Raw genomic sequence first — 23,600 nt, forward strand, 5'->3', positions numbered from 1 at the left:
CAAGAATTTCGCTTCTGGTAGAACTGTGAGGAAGCTCTGTTTGCTTTCGACGGAACCTTCTGATATAGCTACTAACCGTGGAATATCTTTCCCTTCTCTTACAAAATTTATAATAATCGAGAAAGGAAAACACCTTGAGTAAAGCAAAATTCGTGCCGGATTTTAGACATAAGAGGAAAATATTTCTTACAATACTTTTAACTGTAATATTCAAGCAGCATACACGAAATTAATGACAATGTAGCAGTATATCGCAAACTCAGTGCAAGTTTGGTAAAAAGGAACAGCTTATCGGACTGCCATTGCTATCAAACAATTTTTACATTAACGTAACTCCGCAAATAAGCAAGTCGAAACAATCGGAATAGGAACTATCAGTGCCCTCCACGTGGGGTAACAGCAGATTAGCCATGCGATAAACAAAAAGAAGTCAAACTTTTAACTGATGAAATTCATTCCAGTGTTTCCATTGTTTTGATAAATACTTGTAAATCAGCGTAAGTAATTTAGTTGTATGCTTTAAAAGGAGTTGTTAATTTTGTTTTGTAGAGTAGTACGAACTATTCTGTCAGTTTAATTTTCGCTTTTGTGCTGGTACTGCTTTCAAATTTATTTGACGAAACTGACTAAATAGAACAAACGACCGCGGGAAAAAAACTGTAAAAGGGCGGAAGAAAGGATATATGTGTACAAAAACGCAGTGCTGTGCTCGCTACTCTCTCCAACCGTTGGGCGAAAACACATTACAACGAGATATGCATTCTGTTTCACAGAGGGAGAAAGGGTTTTAGGGCTGCATTTGTTGTAAAATAAAAATGTCCCCATGCTGTTAGTGTTGTTTTTGTTATTTGTATTTCAAACGACGTGGAGGACAAACACATTCGCAGTGCGTACTGCAGACAAAACACAGTTGTTTGTACGGCTTTACCTTACCGTCAGCGTACAGGAGCTAAACGAAGCCACGCGTCTGCCGCAGCGTAAATAATCCCTCTCAGTTCACATTTGGTTTGTGGAGCGGTCCTTGTTTATGACATGACACGTGGGACTCATTTGCGTCGCTGTTCCGTGCGTTCGCGGGCACTCTGCTGATTGTCAAATGGGCATATGCTAACGGCAAACGCATTGTTTCTGATCCTTGCAGACCAATCGAATCGCACAGTAGATTGATATAACATACTTTAATTTTTTAAATTAACCCTTCAATTAATAGTTAGACCTAATTTTTCGCAGACTGCGTAACATCTAAACAATAATTACATTTTATTCGTGCAATTGCAGACCACAATAATAGTTACGAATAAGTGACGTTTCCTTACAATATCTCCCACATCCGTTCATTGCACAGTTATATTGGGAGAAAATGACTATTTTTCTGAGATTACGCTGTCACAATTGTACACTGACTTGAAACTTCCTGGCAGATTAAAACTGTGTGCCGGACCGAGACTCGAACTCGGGACCTTTGCCTTTCGCGGGCAAGTACTCTACCAACTGAGCTACCCAAGTACGACTCACGCCCCGTCCTCACAACTTTACTTCTGCCAGTACCTCGTCTCCTACCTTCCAAACTTTACAGAAGCTCTCCTGCGAAACTTGCATTCCTGAAACCACCCCCCAGGCTGTGGCTAAGCCATGTCTCCGCAATATTCTTTCTTTCAGGAGTGCTAGTTCTGCAAGTTTCGTAGGAGAGCTTCTGTAAAGTTTGGAAGGTAGGAGACGAGGTACTGGCAGAAGTAAAGTTGTGAGGACGGGGCGTGAGTCGTGCTTGGGTAGCTCAGTTGGTAGAGCACTTGCCCGCGAAAGGCAAAGGTCCCGAGTTCGAGTCTCGGTCCGGCACACAGATTTAATCTGCCAGGAAGCTTCATATCAGCGCACACTCCGCTGCAGAGTGAAAATCTCATTCTGTATACTGACTTTTACATAAGACGCGTGTTGGTTGTGATATCTTCGTCCGATGCTTAAGGCATTCACTCCAAGGAAACATTGCGTCCAGTAGAGCTCTAAGTTCCTGTATCTGGTTGTGTCACTCAGAATCGCGGCGTTCATTGAACTCGGGGGGGAGGGGGGGAGGGGAGTACTACGCTGGATTCTTACAGCGGGTTTTATAATGTTTTAAAATTCATTTTCTTCAACTTCCTTAAGGTTTATCTAACCAGACAACCATTTATTTAAGTCGGCTAACCTAGCAGCGATCAGGCCCATTATATCCGAGTGAAGGAGAGCTCACGTAAGTCATCGCTTACGCATTATGAAATGTATATGCTGTTCAGGCAGCTAACCCGAAATTACGATAAATTTACATATGTGTATACATGATGGATACCTAAAACTTGGATGGTCGTAAGCTGTTACATTATCTCTTCCAACGTAATCTGTGCCAGTAACACATGCCGCGGCATTTATACTGGCTGAAGGTGAAAGTACCACGTTCATTACACTTGCAGTGGGTTTAGGTGCTTCATACAGTGCTGTTAGGCGGGCGTGACGATCAGGGCTCTAACTAATGCAAGTACCTTTGCTGTTCCAGTTGACGCACGTGGACGAACTGGGAGTTTAGGTGAAGGTGTAAATACGAAAAAACTGGATAATCGGAGACTATGTGAAGTATATTAAATAGTCACAAACACGGCGAGTAAATTCTGTTGAAGTAAATTTATAGTGTTCAAGCTAGACGTGAGATGTTGTAGAAATAGGAAAAGTGACGAATATAGTATTCGGCAGATATTTGCATCAAAAGATTGTATTATATAACTCAGCTCAAAATCCGAAGTCTGGACTGGACTATACGCTCTGTTTGTCTGAAAAACTATTAAAATTAGATAACACCAGAAAAATGAGGTGAAGAGCTTATATTGCTTTGACGAGAATAATGCACTTAGAATATCCGCAACAACGGCCGATGCAAACGGGTTTCCCCCACTCTTGCTCTATGTGTCCTTAAATCACCACCCATTTAACGTGTCTCTAACACCTCATTTGATTTAAAAAGAATCAGGGAAAAAAGGTGACAGAATAGATATTGGTTGATCCTATGACGAATTGGGAATTTGTGCGTGATAGTTGCGACTCAAAGCACTCTGCGGACCCGCGTATCGGACGATATGGAATCCACCAGCCTCCAGAAGACGTATGCCGAAGCACCACGCTTTCGTTGAGCTTAGGACGAAAGTTACCGCTAGTGACAATGTGACTCTCCCTTCAAAGACATTGTGCACCCAATGCATTGACCATAAAGCTGCCAAAATGTTAGAGAAGAGAAACGCGGTGGGACTGTATTCCTGGATGACGGTGTGATCCCTGTGTGATAACGTAAAGAGGAGAGATAAAACAGACGCTTTTCAAAGATGAATTATTTTCAAACACAGAATCCTCAGACCCATTGTTTCTCGAGGGCGTCGACAAAGAGTAGCTAAGGTTCTGCGGTATGGTGTTGATGTTTCTTGTTCGCCAATGGTCGCAGACACACCCTTCACCCCTATCATTACCATAACAAAAATTATGTTAAAAGTTGCACATTATTATACACATCTGTAGTCCTATATATTTATGAGAGACGATCGAAATCGATCACGGATCTGGCCATCCTGTCACAGTACCCAATGAAAATCTTAAAACGTTCCATTCTTCGTCCTTTTACCCATGTGTAACAGTCATGTCAAATACGCATCAAACACGCTTGTGCCAGAACTATTCGTTTGGAGACAATAGGGCTAGCACAATCATGTTTGGACTGTACATGACTCATGTAATTATTCCAGTCTTGTATTAGTCCATCTCCTCTTCCCCTCTCTCTCTGTCCACCTGCTCCTTCTCGTCTTCTCTGTCCATCTCCTTCTCCCCACGCGTGTACCCTTGATGACTGCACCACACAAAGCTTTACGCCTCGCCTGGGCCCGTCAACACCGACATTGGACTGTTGATGACTGGAAACATGTTGCCTTGTCGGACGAGTCACGTTTCAAATTGATTTCGTATGGAGACAACCTCATGAAACCATTGGCCCCGCATGACAGCAGGGACTGTTCAAGCTGGTGAAAGCTCTGTAACGGTGTGGGGCTTGTATAGTTGAAGTGATATGGAACCCCTGATACGTCTAGATTCGCTTCTGACAGGTGACACGTACGTGAGCATCCTGTATGTTTACCTGCATCCATTCATGTCCATTGTGCATTCCGACGGACTTGGGCAATTCCACCACGACAATGAGACTCCCCCCAAGCCCAGAATCACTACAGAGTGGCTCCAGGAACAATGTTCTGAGTTTAAACACTTCCGATGGCCACCAAACTCCCCGATAATGAACATTATTGACCATATGTGGGATGCCTTGCAAGGCACTGTTCGGAAGAGATCTCCATCCACACGTACTCTTAAGGATTTATGGACAGTCCTGCAGGATTCTTAGTGTCAATTCCCTCCAGCACTACTTCAGACAATACTCGAGTCCATGCCACGTCGTATTGGGGCACTTCTGGTATTCGTGGGAGTTGTAAACAATATTAGGTAGGTGCACCAGTTTCTTTGGCTCTTCAGCGTACTTCAGCCCAGCTGTAGATCGTCTGCAGTCTTCGTTCCTACATATCTCCTATTTGAGGCAGACGTAGATAGTATACAATGGCTGCTTCTTCGGACACACGTGCATATCTGAATGACATTGCATAGTACTACACAAACACTGCAAATACAGACACTGCCAGATTGTGTTGCGTATAATGACGTGCGCTATTTCCACGGATGGAAGAGGAAACTGTTACCAGAACGCTCACATACTGGAAATGCAATATTCCCGTACTTGTGGGATACATTGCTTGACGTTTCATCCCCGTGAGAGCATATTCTTACCACAAAGAGTACAGTTTCTACAAATGATGAATTTTGTGAGTACATGGCGTATCTAAAACTAGTGGAATTTTCAGGAGATGGCAACACAGAATGCTCAAGGGAAGTTCGTGTGTAGCGTATCACTTTTATCGGACTTTGAAATAGGACAAATCTCGTACATGATGGAAATGGGAGCATGGTACCGACAGAGCGCACAAGCTGTTGTTGAGCAAATACTGTAGAACGAGAAATAATAAAATGCACTCGTGACCACACAGTTGCAACAAGAGCATGTACAGGTCCTACCAGAAGGATAAAAACACGGAGAAGATCGTAGGATTTTTTGACTGGCTCTGACGAATAGGCAGCCAACAGCAGAAATCTGAGAAGAGGTTACAGGCAGAGCGTCTCCACGATTCGTCGTGAAGAGCGTAACCAGGATTCGTCATGAAGAGATTGTTGAAGCTTGGCAGAGATCTCGAGTCACTTTAAGGGATTTATCCCTGACAGGGTACCACAGTCAACAGAGACCTCTAGTGTGTAAAGCCGGAGTCAAAAGGGATATCAAGCAGCGATGTATGCTGTTCGGCAATCAGTCTGGTTTCTGTCTGTGGTGACGAGATCCACGTGTCCGTGGATGACCTGATGGAAGTTCTAAGGAGGTACTGATCTCGACGTATATGCCTCTCAAACTTCTCGAGTAATGGTCAGGGTAGCTACTGAATATGAGAACAAGACTGACCTGATTAAGAATGCTTGACGGAACTGCAAGTGGCAGCACTGTTGTGAAACTCGTTATGAACAGCGTTCCAAATCATATATTCAGCAGCTCAATGTAAGATCCTGCGCTGCTGTCCACAGCACAAATACCTTGAGGATGGTACAGGCACTTGATTGGAATGTCTGATTTGTCAACTCGGGGCATATCCGGGATACGATAAGAATTCGTTTGCTGTGTTACCAACCAGCAGACGGTAATCTTCATGTATTGACGTAACATATGTTTCAGGTATGGCAAGAAATTCCTCAAAATGACATTCGAAGGCCGTTTGCTCCACACAACACGAATACAAGATTATATTCGTGAATGTAGGGGTCCCACGCACACGGGGTTGATTATGGACATCATTTCCGAATTAAATGAAAGTTTAATTACTTAATAATCATCATACGATGAACATCACGAAATTTGATAAATATCGGGCTGGTGCTTCATGGTGTAACACTCTGCATTAATGTTACAGAATAAGCCAAATCAAAGGAGGATGAAGATCGCTTGGCTAAAGAAAAGCTGGACAGAGCAAAATAGCCGGACAGTGTAGTTAATGGCCAGTTGCTACCGGACAGTGTTGATAAACAAAGAAAAACCAAAATGTCATGCCGAAAGATAGAATTTATTTCAAAAACTTTCAACCTCGACTTGCTTGTTTGAGTGTATCGGATTTTGAACTGTTTTATATTTTTCGAACACAAACTTCCATGGCACTTTGGCACTATCTTTTATTTCTTTTCGCAACATAAACTTCTATGTGATTTTAAATTACAAAAGCTTACAATGCTCAACATTTACACTTGTTGCGTTTGCATTTACTTTTGTAAAGACTTCTCCTGCAATTCTGTGACCCTTATATACTGTTAGCCGAAGCTGCTTCTCTTACACTTATTTTTCTCCCTTTTTCCGACTCCACTGTTTCCTTCAGCTCTATTTTTTTTTTTTTTAATACAGGGGTCGCTTTCTGATCTATAACATTTACGTTTCAATGAATTTGAAACAAAAAAGCAGGAAACAGATTGTTATTGGAGTCCTGAATAAAAAAACCTATTGCAACTTATGTGTTTTCATACTAAGTTTCTGTAGAATATACTGTCTTGTAAATTGAAAGTGTTATGGTATAAAACAATTGTTAAATTTACTTCTACATATCTTAAGCCAAACGGTGCTGTCATTTACATTCCGTAAGTACACTGCACATTTAAAAAAAAAGTTGTAATGAAACTTGTTCTTAGAAAGATTAAACTGTCTTCTCATCTTCTATGATCAAAGCCAGTAGACTTCGAGGAGGCACTCGAGCATGATACAGATCTGGTATGAAAATACGTACAGTTGTTCTTTGTTAATTGGTGGAAATTTGCTTGATGGCAGTCTTATCATTTTTGTTGCTTATTCCTGCAAATATTCTCTGGACTTTTGCGTTCCACCTTAACTTTATTTCTGTCATGAATGAGAGATCCATCAAAATCAACTGAGACACTTGTACAATTCGAAGATTATGAAACAGTCAACAATGAAATCTTAGTATTGCAAAATTTAAATGTTTGTGAAACATATTTCAGCATATATATTAAAGTAAATAATATATAAGACATGGAATATGTTCTATCTTTGCAACTAGATGAAAGGCAGTTTGTTTTTTGCCATACATGTTTCGCTTCGTTTATTTACGAAGTATCCAGTGGACTGTAATATATGTTCGATTTAACATATGTGAAAATGCATGATTTACGTTACTATGCTACGTTTTCTCATGGTTTTCTTTTGTTTTTCGGGTTAGAAACAACTTCAGCAGCACAATTTTCGTTGTTTATAACCTGGAAAATATGTTTTAACCCTAAAAACAAGAAAAAACACAAGAAAACATAACATATCAATATCTTGTGACTAGTGCGTAATGCATTTCTATATATACAAAGGCATACACGTATGACAGGCCACTGATTATGTTTCAAAAATGAGGAAAGCTAAGCACGTATGACGAAGAAGAAACTGCCTTTCATTTAGTTGCGAAGATGGAACACACTTTCATGAATTTTGAAGCGGCTAAGGAGCGACGGAAAACGGAAAAAATGATGAAAATGTAAAGGAATCAAAATTTTGCTCACCTAGAGCATTTATAATTACAGTCTATGTAACATCTAAGTCTGCCTCATCCTCATTTTCAGTTTGCCCGTTCTCTTCAATGATTATTAAATAACGTATCGGTATCCTCTTCACAATGTGCAAAAATAATTTTGGCATGACGAATTCTAGCTGCTAACAATTCATCTCTAGCAGAACATTCAAACATAGCATAATACGGCGATCGACCAAATCTTACAAATTACCGAAGAAATGAAGGTTTTACCTTGTACAAAAAATACTGTTAGTTTACAAACAATATTTTATTGGAATCTTTCTTAAATGTATGAAAAATTATTACCCAAGTAAAGTGCACAGAATGGACTATAATCCCACTGGTCATACTGGAGTTCGATTTTGCTCTATCCATGTGCCTAACATGTCAGGGTTCGCCTTTTTTACCGAACCCTGTATCTGGCTGTACCTTGTCTTACCGTGGAAGGTTCTAATTAGACATAGTTTGTACTTCAGTCAATACGGAGTTTACCAACTCTTGTTGGAATGCAAGATTATAGGAGCCAAGGAAGTTGTATAAATATCAAACAAGTAAATGTCTACTACTATTGTGCGCTTACTTTTTAATGGTTTCAAAATAATGCATTTCGTTAGATGAACCTGATGAATCGTTATAAATCAAAATTCAGTGTACCTTTGCAGTTAGATATCAAGTAGATCGACCTGCGCACGAGAGTCGAAAGTTGAATGCAGAATAGGTTTGCTTCCTGTCTCCTTTCTTTCAAATTACTCGGTTTCTTTTGGCAGTCCACACAAAATCATGAATAAATCAGGAACTTTCCTTCTGCCATGGCTTAGTAACGAATGTGATGCATATAGAATATCAAACAATTAGTCACCTGTTACATAATAAAGTATATTCTCACTATTCATTTCAATTGGTCTTATAAGTTTCTTTGTTCGATTTTCTTTTATGGCATCATATATCCGTACCTTTACATATTCCTTTATTGTTGTCTTATCTCCAGAAGCTTTCTTCGTTTCCTTAGACGGCTTTACTAATTTCGTTTGGTCTTTGTACTCATCACGAGTAAGACGTCTTATTATCTGTTCGTTTATTTTGCACAATGGAGACTAAATCTTTGTCAGATTTCTTATGCATATCATTTTCTGTGTAATTCGTGTTTGGTACCACACCGTCGACACAGATCCTGAAAACCCAGCCGACGCATTAGAAGCATAGCCAGGTCATTTATCACGCTCTGTGTGTTGTTGTCGTATTCCTTTATAATTACAACAATGTTTTCTTACATTGTCGTCGCTTTATAATTATGACTGTGCGTTCGTTTATTGAAGCCGCTCCATGAATCATTGTCGAAAAAAAGCATAACTGCACACTGACGACGAAGACTCGGACAGTTACGCCATTGCCCCGACAATTTGGTATTAAACATCTTCGTCCAAGCAGCTAGGACATTGTGGTTCACGTCTTTGAATCCACGCTGTTACCCATCCAACATGAACAGTATAGTTGACGACCGGCCTTGAACGACATTTAACGTATGTGCTTCATTGTCCGTAACAAGGACGCAAGAAGCCAGAGATGGTTTGATCCATAATGTTAGTAATACTTCAGATACAGTCTGGCTAAGTTCAGTTAGTCAATGCCCGTTGCTTAATGAACGTCTCCATAAGGTTTGATAAATAACCCAAAGAAATTCTGGTCATACATAAAGCACACCAGTGGTAGGACACAATCAGTACCTTCACTGCGAGATAACAACGGTGAAATCACTGATGACAGTGCCACCAAAGCACAGTTATTAAACACGGTGTTCCGAAACTCCTTCACAAAAGAAGACGAAGTAAATATTCCTGAATTCCAATCAAGAACAACTGCCAAGATGAGAAACATAGAAGTAGATATCCTCGGTGTAACAAAGCAGCTTAAATCACTTAATAAAGGCAAGGTCTCCGGTCCAGATTGTATACCAGTCAGGTTCCTCTCAGATTATGCTGATAAAATTGCTCCATATTCAGCAATTATATACAACCACTCGCTCACAGAAAGATACATACCTAAAGACTGGATAATTGCTCAAGTCACACTAATACCCAAACGATTTATTGACATATAGTCAGCACGGATTCAGAAAATATCGTTCTTGTGAAACACAACTAGCTCTTTACACTCAAGAAGTAATAAGTGCTAACGACAGGGGATGTCAAATTGATTCCATATTTTTAGACTTCCAGAAGGCTTTCGACACCGTTCCTCACAAGCGTCTTTAATCAAACTGCGTGCCTACGGAGTATCGTCTCAGTTGTGCGACTGGATTCGTGATTTCCTGTCAGAAAGGTCACAGTTCGTAGTAACAGACGGAAAGTCATCGAGTAAAACAGAAGTAATATCCGGCGTTCCCCAAGGAAGTGCTATAGGCGCTCTATTGTTCCTGATCTATATTAACGTCATAGGAGACAATCTGAGTAGCCGTTTTTGATTGTTTGCAGATGATGCTGTCATTTACCGTCTTTTAAAGTCATCAGATGATAAAAACGACTTGCAAAATGATTTAGATAAGATATCTGTATGGTGTGAAAAGTGGCAATTGACCCTGAATAAAGAAAAGTGCGAAGTTATTCACATGAGTACTAAAAGAAATCAGTTAAATTTCGATTACTCGTTAAGTCTAACAAATCTGAGGGGTGTAAATTCAACTAAATACTTCGGGATTACAGTTACAAATAACCTAATTTGTAACGATCACATAGATAATGTTGTGAGTAGAGCAAACCAAAGACTGCGATTTATTGGCAGAACACTTAGAGGATACTGATTACACTACGCTTGTCCGCCTTATTCTGGAGTACTGCTGTGCGGTGTGGGATCCGCATCAGGTGGGACTGACGGATGACATCGAAAAAGTACAAAGAAGGGCAGCTCGTTTCGTATTATCGCGAAGTAGGGGGGATAGTGTCACAGACATGATACGTGAATTGGAGTGGCAATCATTAAAACAAAGGCGTTTTTCGGTGCGACGGGATCGTCTCATGAAATTTCAGTCATCAGTTTTCTCCTCCGATTGCGAAAACGTTGTGTTGGCACCCACCTACATAGGGAGAAATGATCATAACGATAAAATAAGAGAAATCAGGGCTCGCACGGAAAAATTTAAGTGATCGTTTTTCCCCCGTGCCGTTCGAGAGTGGAACGATAGAGAGCATGATGGTGGTTCATTGAACCCTCTGCCAGGCACTTTATTGTGAATAGCAGAGTAATCACGTAGATGTAGACTGATACTTCATGGTGTAACATTCTGGATTTCTGTCGTCGTATATGCCAAAACGTGGAAGACGCAATATACGTCAGCCGAAGAAAATATGAACACAACTTGATGCAAAGCTTGATAAAAAAAATTACCGTAGTGATTTTTTTAACAGACCAACGGCGTAGTCTTCTTGAACAAACGCTCCATTGTCAAGTCACGTTACATCTTCTCTCTCCATTGCCGTTGTTCATTCACCTGCCGACAGCTCAGTCGGGCCGCGGCCATCTTTTGTATCAGACAGTGTAACCAGAGACCGTCGAAAAAAATGTTTAGTGTTTTGAAAAAACAACAGATAAATGTGAAAATTTTAGTGGAACTTGTAAATTTGGCCACGTTCTTTATGAAGACCTTTTGTTTATTGAAAGAAGGATAGAGTGACGAATGTCTCTGAGGCACTGAAGTTTATGAATTGTTTCACCTGTTCAGCGAAGGATGAGGAACGATTTAAGATGAGTCACATCTGAGTTTTCGTGTGTTAGCTGATAAAGAATCGACAAAGCTCGGAAGCTTTTACTGGAACATTTTCACAAGAGGAAGGCTCATTTAGAAACATTCCGAGTCATTTTTAGTGATGTATGGGGTTCATGTGTTGTAACATCCCTGTTCACCAGATCTGGCTCCGTGTTACTTCTTTTTGTTATCGAAAATGAAAAATACACTCCAGGGAACAAGATCTGAGAAAGCAGAAGATGTAAAAGGAATGCTTTCAGAATATAAATTGAAACACTACTTTGAGCAGTAGGGAACTCACATGGAGAGGTATAAGGATCGTCGGTGGAAGTATTCTGGAGAAAGCTAGCGAAGCAAAGATCCGCCTTCTGACCTTGATGGGCCAGCCGGGACCGACGTCCACCGCGTCATTCTCTGCCAATGGCATCATGTGGACGCGGTATCGAGGAACATGGAATCGGTGCACTACGTTTCCGTCGGGGGTCGGCTTGCTTGACCTTGGAGTTGGTACTCCTTGCTCAAGGAACTCCCCAATTGACATCAGGAAACTGAGTGCACCGTGGTCCAGTCCTCCTACCAAGGAAAAGTCGGTGACAGTGCCGGGAATCCTCTGCATAACAGCCAGACACGTTGACCACTGAGTTACAGAAGCGGACAGTATTTTCAAGAGAATAACGTAAAAATTGTGGAGGAGTAAAAATAAAGATTGTTATATACCTAAAACGCACATTTTTTTGGCAGACCTTGGAAACTGCTGTTTCACATCTCAAATCGACATAAAATTATTATATCTGGTGGCTGCAACGTAAGTTTTCCGTGTAATAGTACTTCTAAAGCGAAATTTAAGTGGATGCTTTCGTCACACTTTTCGCTGCTTCAGCTTACTCCTACCCATCATACGAACAGTACTCACATTCTCATACATAGAGTTGCAACGAGATCCCCAAACCCAGCAATTCACACATCTCAAACATGTGCAAACATGTGTCATAATTTTCATCATTTCATAATTTCAATATTCTTCAGCAGACAGTGATGTTATTCTACTGTAGTCATAATAAGTGTTATCATGGGCGTCTACACACTCGTTACCCTTGTACATCCTTCTTCCCAACCAGAACTTCCTGTTGTCCCAGTATTCTTAGCTGGTGCAGTCTCCTCAAATTTCGGAACAGCAATGCCTGTGTTATTAAGAAGTACAATGTAGAGCTCCTTCGAACATATATGCATATCCGAAGGAACAGACACTGCTGCGACTACAGGTGTCAAGGAATACGGGAAAAGTATGCGCAATTGCGATATGAACCACCACCGGTAGTATATTGTAACGATGGCAGTGAAAACTGGTTTCGGACCGTGACTCGAAACCGGATTTTCCGCATTGCGGGGGCGGTCGCCTTAGCCGCTTCGGCCATCCGAGCGCGAATAACGGCCACATCCAAACTTCTATCCGTCGTCCCAGTGGCCACAACCTGAACTCACGACCTGCACTCGTATGTTATGTACATTCCCGTCCATGCATACATTCTGAAGGAACACTGCATCACAGTTTTTAATAAGAAAGGCAGAGCTATTTCGTATTTCTTCGCCCATTTCTGGGTTGGAATGAACGTAAAGCACGAGTTCTGGTTGTGACACATAGACAATGACGTATGGAAGTTTGAATCTCCTGTAATTCGTGCACAGATGGCCGAAGTAGTTAACACGACTGCTCGCTTACAGGAGGAAATACGGCTTCGAAGCCCTGTCCGGCCCAAATTCTCATTGTCATCATTCCAAAATACAGCCGAAGGTGGTTCGTAGTCGCAACTGCGAATTCATTTCTTTTCCCAAGAACTCGCTTTATCAGAAAAATCTGTCTTGTACACCTATAAATTCTTTTTACATCTGCTACTATCATTATTGTCATTATTACAACTATCATTACTAACAGAGGCAGCAGCTGCAGTAGTACAAGTATTAACTTTATTAGTTCACAGTCAGTGTTACTTATTCACGTTACCACTTCCGACACTTTGATCATTATAATACTAGTTGGCATATTAAAATTATTATTTTCTAGGAAACTATGATGTAAAAATGCGCTGCTTGCGTGAAACCCTGGTTCGTGATAGGAGGGGGGCTAATGGCCCTAATCAGATCAGTTTAAATAAATAAAACGCTTGACGATGGAACAAACTAGAAACGGTTTAATACGGTTTTGGTTGATGATGATGTCTTTCATAATACAGACGCCTTTGGGCAAGTACCTCTCAGCGCTACAGCGGGGCACTGTTTTGCTGAGAGCCCCTAAACACCTTACACACATCCAGAGTCACAGTACGTCGTCCTCTTCGCGCCGTCGCCCCAGCAGCCACCTAGCTGGCTGGCTCTGCCGCCTCTAGTAGCCCCGGCCTCAGTGTCAGGTCCTTGCCCCTGGTGGCGCGTGCTTCGGTCCCGGCGCACTCATTCAGCCGTGGATAAAAGCGGCGCTGCTTCCTGCGTGGGACTCAATCGTTAGCTGGCCTTTCAGGAGGGACGCCATACACCCAGCCACGCGGCTTTTCAACCTTAACGGCAGCTGCCGCTAGAGAGATTCATTAGGGCGCAGATATGGTACATCGCCCTCAAAAGGACAATTTTTCCGCTGCCCGCCGTAATCTCGTTCCCGGAGATTAACTTCGGCTCCGAGAGAGCAAACAGCTTCCGTGGGCGCACCGTATGAAAAGACGACTGGCGCAGGTCTCGACCTGGCTGTCGATTCTCCATACCCAGCATCGAGATGGCGTACCTCCTGTGGAACGACTTCTTCGAAATCAGCTTTTGACGTTAGTGCATCACAGGCTACGGTATTGGTATCGCGCTACTGCTTCTGATAGAGTAAGCTGGGCTGTGCTCTTACGGATCATCAGTCTCCCGACGTAAGGCCATTTCCCTAGAAATATTTTTATAAGTTTTGTTACGTACTGTTATCGAAAAGTCAGGGGCCCGTTTAGGATGCGATTCTTCGGTATCTTGAAGTTACTTGTTCATCGAACAGTCCAGGGATGTACTGCTGGCTCATTGTGTCCAACAGGCACATTGGACACTATTAACCCACAATACGCCCATGAACTATTCGACCTTTAGGATGCTTATCGATCAGTGATGTGGCGGTTTCCATCTACAAAATGATACAGAGTCCATGAACGTCTTGGTCCTTTCGCTTGTAAATTATCCAACCAATGTTTTACACTCTGTTCTCATTTCTCACGTAATAGTTACTAGCTGAGCACCCGTCGTTGCCTGGTTACGTATTTTTTTCCAATCTTCTATTAGTCAATCTCCCCCTTCCCCCTCTCTCTGTCCGTCCCCTACCTCACGCCCTCTCTTTCCAGCTCTTCCACCACCTATTTCTGACCTCCTCCACCCCACACTCTCTGCCCATCTTCTCCTACCTCCCTGTGTCAATCTGTTCCTCCTCCGTCCATCTGCAGTTTCCCCTTTGTTAATCTCTTCCTCCCACTCGTATTCCACCATCTATTACCCCCCTCTATGTTCGTCACCTCCTTTCCCTGTCCCTGTAAATTTGCTCATCGCCTGCCTCTTTGCCCATTGCCTCCTCTCCCGTCTCTCTGTCCATTTGTCTCTCACTTCTCTCTGTCATATTCTCCTTTCTTGCTGTCTGTTACAAACTCTTCCTTCCGCCTCGCTTTCCATCTGCTCCTCTCCTCTCCTCGCCATTTTATCAAGCTCCCCTCAATAGGAGGCTGGCGTTTCTTACCCCTATATTATTGCTTTCCATATTTTAACTAATATGTTTACCATATTTGGTTAATATCGTTCCATAGATTTAGGATGAACTTTTTACACATGGCTTTGCCGGCATACGCAGATTTCAAATAAATTTCATATACATTGAACATATTTCACACGTAATTATAAACGTTTCACCTGTAACTCTTGCAAATTTTGCCCTGCAATTTCGTTTTCAAGCAGCTTAGTAAGTAGTGAAAATGTAATGAATTAAAACTTCATTGACGAGCCACACGATTCGCCTCAGCTTGGGTCCTAACTCTTGTTTGCATGTACTCTGACATGTACTGTAACTTCACATTCTCGTGCAGTCCTGCCAAACCCCACCGAACCCTCACTGAGCACAGCACCTACCTCACCACTGCAGATCAGGTTGAGACCCAAGGGTTTCCCTAAGGCGTTGTGCAAATGAGCAGCCAGCCCAGGTACGGCACCCTCGCCTGACAGCTGGTGAAAAACTGTGAATCGTCCTCATGACATAAAATAGGCATCTCTCTAAGCCTGATGAAAATAGTGCTATTGGTAGCTTAATTAGTCAAGGATTTCCCGGTAAATTTGGGGTTCTTCTCGCATTAGATGACCTAATGAGTGTATGTTGGAGGGAAGACGTACTTGATAATTCGCAGCCGTAGGAGACCGAGCAGAAAGGGGAGCAGTAAGTGTGACCTCCTCTAATGCCTTTGATAGGTTCCTTAACCTCATTTTCCATTTGCTGTGCGGAATAACGAGCTTTCTATTGAACAGAATGCGCAATTTGAATTCGTATGGTTGCATTTGAATTGCATGCCGATGCATTCTGATTTCACACATCGTTATATCTCAGCTTCTCTGACATCATCAGTCACCGGCGGGAAAGTATACCCAATGTCCTGTTAAGGGTTGCACCCACATTACAGCAGTGCGAAACTTGATATTTCCCTACATGTGTGCACACTTGAATAGTGAGACTGCATGCAGAAGAGTTGACTTTGGCCAAGGGGTTCCAGGACAAGTTTGCCATACTGAACGTGGCCTGTTAATTTTGTTGTTGCGAAGAATTCGTCCATAAACCTGATACTGAATGTGATTTTATTGGGTGTACTGGGTTAGTTCTTGATTATGAGGGCCATGCCTTTTATTTCAAGTGTTGCCATCACAAAAGGATAGCGTTGTGTTCTTGTTGTCATTCTCAACCCATTAATAATGTGCAGTTAAGAACTTCTGAGTTTGGGGTTGATCATTTTGGATCTGGTAAGGCTGGGCAACTGGTGAGCTTATTATCCATTTCTGTCATCATTGTCAGCCTGTTGGTAGTGTGCAGTGGAGACCTTCTGAGTTTGGGGAGCTGTTGAGCTTAGGCAACTGCTGAGCACGTTGTCCCAATTTCTCGATGTTTTCACCAGTAAACGAGGCGTTACTGATAAAATCAAATATTTCATTTGGTTGATGATATTCCCATTCGTCAGCCACCTTATAGACTGTCTGCACCCAAGATGAAGATTTTGTGTGGAGTAATTAATAATATACTCTGAGATATTAGACCTTCGATTTTTCGTTATGCTTCGCCCATCTTTTTAGTTCTTAAGCGGCTCGGTGGAGATTAACGTCCAGTTGTAGATTATAGGGCTCTCGGCCAAAAGGTATCCTTTAATCAGTTCCACTTCACGATTGCTTCACCTAGTTTGTAGGTGTCTGTTATTTCTCTGTATCTGATGTCAATCAAGACTACCATCAGATATCCTTTACTGAAGATATCCAACCAGTAACGACCTATTGTATGGATTGGAATCTTTTTGAGTTTCATCAAGTTCTTTTGGCCTGACTACAAGCGCAGCCATGTTGTATTTTGGACCATGTCTTGGTAGGTCTGATGTTAAAGTCAGTTTATAATTATCTTGATGATGTTGTGGTAAACAGTGCCACTCTCATGGAGCACTTGCGCCTTTTGAAGAAGCTTTGTTACGTGTTAGGAGGCAGGGCTTACCATCAAGCCATCTAAACTATCTTGGAGCATTATTGTATACATTGTTTCGACTGAGGAGTCAGCATTGATCATGATCAAACACGTTCTTTTATGATTTTCCCCATTCCAAGATCAAGAAGGGAATAGTAAGATTTATAGGGGTTGCAAATTCCTTTCGTAATTTTGTTCCCAATTTCGTTCAATTGGCCATGTCTTTCAAAAACACACGAAGGAAAAGTGAATCCTTCATGTGGGGGGGAGAGCCATCAAGCCTTCTTCCAGACAATCGAAGCAGCTCTTATCATTCCTCCTGCGTAAGCCATCCCTGAATTCAACAAGCCTTTCTCAGTCCAAAGGCTGCCTATGCATCTCGTATCCTGTCTCCTGCTGAATTAAAATATTCGTTGCACGAGTGGGAAGCCTTAGCGGTTGTCTTTGATTTGGAAAAATTAGATTGTACTTCGAGCATAGCGTTCGTACTCGAAACCGAGCTGGGTTCCGCCCACCCCAGAAACTGGTAGGGTTGCTCATTGGGCAGTCCGCATTTCTGCCTTCCTCTTTAAGGTCCATAACATCAGCGGTCTGGCTAATAGGGTTTCTGACTCCTTAAGCCGTATGTATGAGGAGTGTGATTCCCTTCGATAGGCTTAGGATAGCAGACAACTCCCCTGGGGCTGCCCCATGTTGTCTGAAGTTCCCGAACTTTTTGCGATCTCAAGGGAAAAGAGGGAGAAGATCCTTTGTATTTCCCAAATTAAAGAAAAGGTCTTTACAAGGGGAACATGTGCACGGCTATCTTTTTAATAAGGATTCAAGATCCGTTTGCCATAGCTTTCGGTGCCCGCTGTTTTCAAATATTTTCATAGTTCTGTGGTGAGAGGTGATTCAGATTTCATAAGACCTTGGCAAAAACCACACAGTATGTAGTTTGGTCGTCTGTGTATAAGGATACACTTCGGTTAGTGGGGAGTGTCAATTATGGAAACAAGGGAAAGCTAGGTGTAATTGACGGAAGGATTTCCTGGAGCCTATTCGCGAGAGCACACCTACGGACTGCCGTTTTGTGGACTAAGTGGGACCCCTTTCATGCATATGAGCGGAAGGTTGCGTTGTGTCTTGGTGGTGGTGGAAGGCATTTCCCGTTTTAGCTGGTTAATTTCCAGCCGTGGGGTCACTAGTGGTCAGTCTGTACATCATCTTACTAAATGTCGGAAAAGAGCGATCTTATTATGATAAAATTATTTAAAAGGAGTCCTGTTCCCAGCCGATGTTAACCTCTGACCGGTTTCGGCCTTTTAATTACGAGCCATCATCAGAGTTTGCACTATAATAACAAAAGTAACAACGCTATATTACATAGAGAAGACGATGTCTGAAAACGGGCAGAAGTTAACACTGCCTGCGATCAAGACTCGTTTTAAATAATTTTGCTAAAATCTTTGCGGTCTTTGGTCTTCAGAGGACCTTGGTGCGTGATAACGCTCCGGTTTTTGCATTCAGAGTAGTTTGTCTCAGTCAGGAGTTCAGACATTTTACTACTACTTCTTACTACCCCCTCCCCCCAACCTTCTTTTGACGAGCGTATGACCAGGAATTTGAAGGCCGAATTGATGAAAACTATCGAGGCTACTACGGCCTCATTTGTCCCCTGCAGAATTATTTGGTTCCTGTTTTGAAGGTGACCACTATTAACCGAACATATCTGCAAAGCGCACAAATTTATGACATATCTTATTTGTTTACCTTTGAGCCGTGGCGCTCGTTACTGGCGTGTCAGTCTCTTGGATGTCCGTTATCGATCCTTCGAGGTTTCTTATCTTGGCTTGCCTTGTTGTTTTTCGCATTCGCGGGGCGAGTGGCGGTTGACGTTTGCTCGGGCTACCGCCTGAGACGCGGCGAAGTACGAAGTGGGAAGCAACTATGTATATGTGAAGTTGGTTATACGCGGTCTGCCGGTTCAGGATGAAGGATATGTGTTGGCTGCCTGCCTGTCTGCTCTCCTGATTTTGATCGCCGTGCCTTGGGACCGCCTAGCTTGGGTTACTGCCTGGTGTATCCTACACGAGCCATACCGGACGTCCAGAAGAAGTTAAGCAGCCTTGTGTTTCTTTTAAAGAAAAGGAGCAAATATTTAAGACTTTTTGTAACCAATTTAGGTGGCCTGTTAAGTGTGGCCTTAGCGTTTACACTGCCTTTGGGGAGAGCCAATTCTTTTAAATTTAAATAGTTGGCGTTCCCTGTCCTTTATAATCATTTGGAGGTTTTATTTGAATTTTCTCTTTGGGGTTCCTTCCTTGCGCTTGGTTAAATGTTTACTTGTTTAGCGGGAAGTGACTCCTGGTTAAAACTCGGAGAAGGTGTTTGATGTTATTGCCGCCTCCGGCAATCGTCTTTTCAACTAAGTGTTGTCATCCCTTTGAGTGACCTGGTGTCACTCCTCGTTAATTAATGCTGGTTTATATGTACTTAATTCTGAATTGGCCATTTGAATTAATATTTTGGAGCGCAGTATAGCACTAAGCCTAAGGCAACCTCATTGTATACCACCTTGTGCCCCGGTCTAGTACCTTAATTTTTCAGTGGCACGAGTTAGCTCCACTACCGGTTTTACTGATGTGCTCCCTTCAAAAGCTTGTCTTGTATAAGTTTGCCCCATGTGTGTCTGGGAACACAGAGATGAGCTTTCGAGTGACTTCAGTGCTAGTCAGTTAATGGAATCTTCATTTTGGTTTGGCTTCCACTGAAGAGTTTGAGTGGAGCGTAATATGTTAGATTTGTTATTCATTTAATTACTGTAAGTTTGTTTATTTAATGGAGAGCAAGACATTTAAAGACTGTTGGTATTAACCCCCCTAGTTGCTGGGTGTTGCTAATTCGTTTCAAATTGCCTACTACTTATTCATTGGCAAGGCTGGCGATTAGTTGGTTACTGTGAGTACAAATTCACGCTATTTATTTGTTGCCGAAATTGTTAAAGTGTCTGTGTCTTGATTCAATCACTAGCTACGTGTTTGAGCTAAATTGACGTAAACCTTACTTTGTCTCCTTAAAATTTGTTGCCAGCAGAAACCCTTAATAGAACTAAGTTTTGTCACTGCTTATGTTAACCTTTACTGTGAGCAATATTTCATGTAGTTATATTTTGTCTTAAGATGTGTATTTATCTGATGTAATAAACGAGTGATACAAGAAAAAAGCAAAGGGGCCTGGTCCTTCCTATTGTGTCCGGTTTGTAACACGTATCAACCTTGAACATTTCAGCTGCCAACGTGGTGACAGATGCCATAACACGAACCTCCAGTTCTGAAAAGCGAAGGAGATGGGTACAGCTGGAGGAATGAATAACTTCTGGTAGATTTAAAGGCATTTGCCCCATTCCCTTTGTGTTGTCAATGGCTACGTTCTTCTGTTAGCGACTATACATGTCCCGTCAAGTTTGAAACGGAACTGACAATTATAGCAGCGATCCTCAGTTTTAAAGTGTTGTCGGCAATATTCAGTCTGTTTTCCTTGCCATATTTTCTACATCAACTTTAGTCTTAAGAAATGTAGACAAAGCACTTCATGAGCCTTCGGCGTGTACCAACAGTACGTGTCGAGCGAAGTGTTACGGAATGGTCTGTTTACTTTTAGAGTCGACTCAAGTGACTGCACCCGGACAGCATAAATGGACGGCACAGTTAAGTGGGAGGCAGCACGGTTAACATACTACTTGCACGCTAAGTATGTAATTTCTTAACGAAACCATCTCTGTGACTTAATGCAGAGTGGAGAGTTTATTTTCATGTATGTTTGCAATTCACGCATGGTGTTTTATGATGTCTTGATTGTTACGTGCAGGGAATGGACAAAAATATGGAAACACATAGAACACAGTACATTACAACGCCTAGTACGGTCTAGAAAAACCGTTGACATTTCAAGCAGTTTCCAGTTGTCATAGAATGAATAAATATAGCAGCTGTACGGCTTCCAAGGGAATCTTGTATCACTCTTCCTGCATAACTGTTGCAATTTCTATTACTATGAAGGAAATAGGTAGTGAACACCCTTTTGCCCAAAGTAGCCGCAACGACTAAATAAGATTGAGATTTAGTGACTCTGTTGGGAGTGGAATGTGAAAATTGATCCTCGCACTCATAAAACCAGACCCGGACGATTTGGACTGTGTGAACAGGGACCCTATCGTCTAGGAACAGACTATCACTACTGGGGAACAAAAATTGGGATAGACCAGATCAATCAAAATGATCACGTAATCCTCGACAGTCATGCGACCGTGCAGGGTAACCGTGTCATCCACAGCATAACACGATAAGGCTGCCCAAATCATCTCCGAACTTCTACTACATTTCATTCTTGAGACATAAACTTGGTTAGATCTTTCAAAATGACTTTCTTCCATTTCTCTACAGTCCAGGTTTTATGGCTTCTGCACCTCGTTTTCCTGTTACCGGCATTTGCATCACGGAAGAGTGGTTTTGGAATTACAGCTCGCTGTGCAATTCCCTTCTTACGGAGCTTCCTTCACGTTGTTTTGCTGCTGACAGGGTTCGCGCGTGCGACATTCAGTTCTGCAGTGACTTTTGTAGATGTCGTCATCTTATTTTTCGTCACCGTCCTATGGAATGACCGCCTCTCACGATCACTCGACACACACTTGTGTCCGCGATGCGAATTAGCAGCTGATGGCTTTCCGCTTTCTCCGTATGCAGATAAATCTTCGATATAGTGCCTTCTGAATCACGAAACACTTCGGCTATCTTTGTTACCGAATCACTCACAATACGAGGACCGATAATGTGGCCACGTTCGAAATGATGCATTCACGACTACACAGGTTCTAACCTCGATCGACTCTTGCAGCTTACTGAGGACGTTGCATAGTTGCCGCTCGTGGTCAAAGGAAACAACGCAATCCGTAGTTCTCGCTAGCACCTGCATTTTCTGTTAAAGCATTTTTTTTCCAGTCCTGGTCCTTCAACTATGTTACGTGTGACACGGACCCACGACCTGAGTGCCGCTTCTGCGCAGGGATACATATAGAAGACACGAGGTGGATGGTCAGTTACAATCTGTGTACTTTCTTGGTGTGGCAGAGGACGACTAGGCGCCTCGAACGTTCTGCATCCATAGTACAAATATAGACAGGTGCGTTCAAATGTGTGTGAATTCCTAAGGCACCCAACTGTTGAGGTCATCGGTCCCTAGACTTACACACTACTTAAATTAACTTATGCTAAGAACCACACACACACACACACACACACACACACACACACACACACACACACACACACACACACGCACACACACACACACCCATGCCCGACGGAGGACTCGAACCTTCGGTGAGATGGCTAGCGCAGTCTGTGATATGGCGCCTGAAACAAGTACGTGTAGTTCGTAATAATGCAGAGGAGTGCCTCCATTGGACGTTAGATGCACTAAAAATTGACTCTTGTTTCCATTCGGTTGCCAAGGTTTGTTATTATCGCAAAGCGTGTCCTATCATTTTGTTTTACCACTGTAAAATTTAAGTTTTCTTTTAACAATGTACATTGCGCACCATACATTGCACCTGTTCAGAATGTAACTCGAGTAAATATTAAACTTCTTTGATTCATTATTTAAAACATTACGGGAGCATTTTTCTTAGTTAATTTTGGTACATTGTAATGTAATTAAGTGAATTTATACCAGTTCTCACCATGTGCCCGCTATTTCGTTCAGCTATGTCAGTATACAAGTATAGTTTTGGCAATATTGTGTGTACAATGCATTCTGTTTCGTATGCTTCCCTGTTGATCACTGACAAACAAATAGTACTTTCTCCACGCTGTTCCATTTCATTAATATGTACAACTGAAATCAAGTCATATTTTTTTCTATCCACGTCTTAAATATGTGTTCTGTTATTGTGGGAAGTACGATGTGCTCTATAGCAGTATTTTTAATACTGGTTATAATGTTTATATTATATTATAATACTGATTATAATGCCTTTGCATTTATGTTTCTCACATAATGTATCGCTAATTCACGGTATAGGAAGAGTACCCCACAGAAGAAAAGTTCTAAAATCTGATCATTATTATAATCGATAACCAATAGCTAAGTCACTCTTTCGAAAAAAAATAATTAAATCTGGTTTTCTACGTTGCTCGCTTATTACTCCTGCTTTTCAGAACGACGATCTCTAAAATGCTAAGGTGACTTCTTGCATAAAATAGCGACTCTTGCCAGTATTTTGTAAAAGAACGATCCCACATTTAGGCGTCTTTGAACCTATCAGGTTCGTGGGACCTTTGTGGCATTCGCTGTGTTATTCAGTGGTTTGGTATTTAACTAATTTGTAAATGGAAATGATAATCTTATTTTATTACATTGAGTAATTACTAAATAATTTTTCTCCCGGCTAAAGATTTGATCA

Source organism: Schistocerca piceifrons, chromosome 5 (assembly GCF_021461385.2).
Source record: "Schistocerca piceifrons isolate TAMUIC-IGC-003096 chromosome 5, iqSchPice1.1, whole genome shotgun sequence".
In the NCBI taxonomy this organism is placed as follows: Eukaryota; Metazoa; Arthropoda; class Insecta; order Orthoptera; family Acrididae; genus Schistocerca; species Schistocerca piceifrons.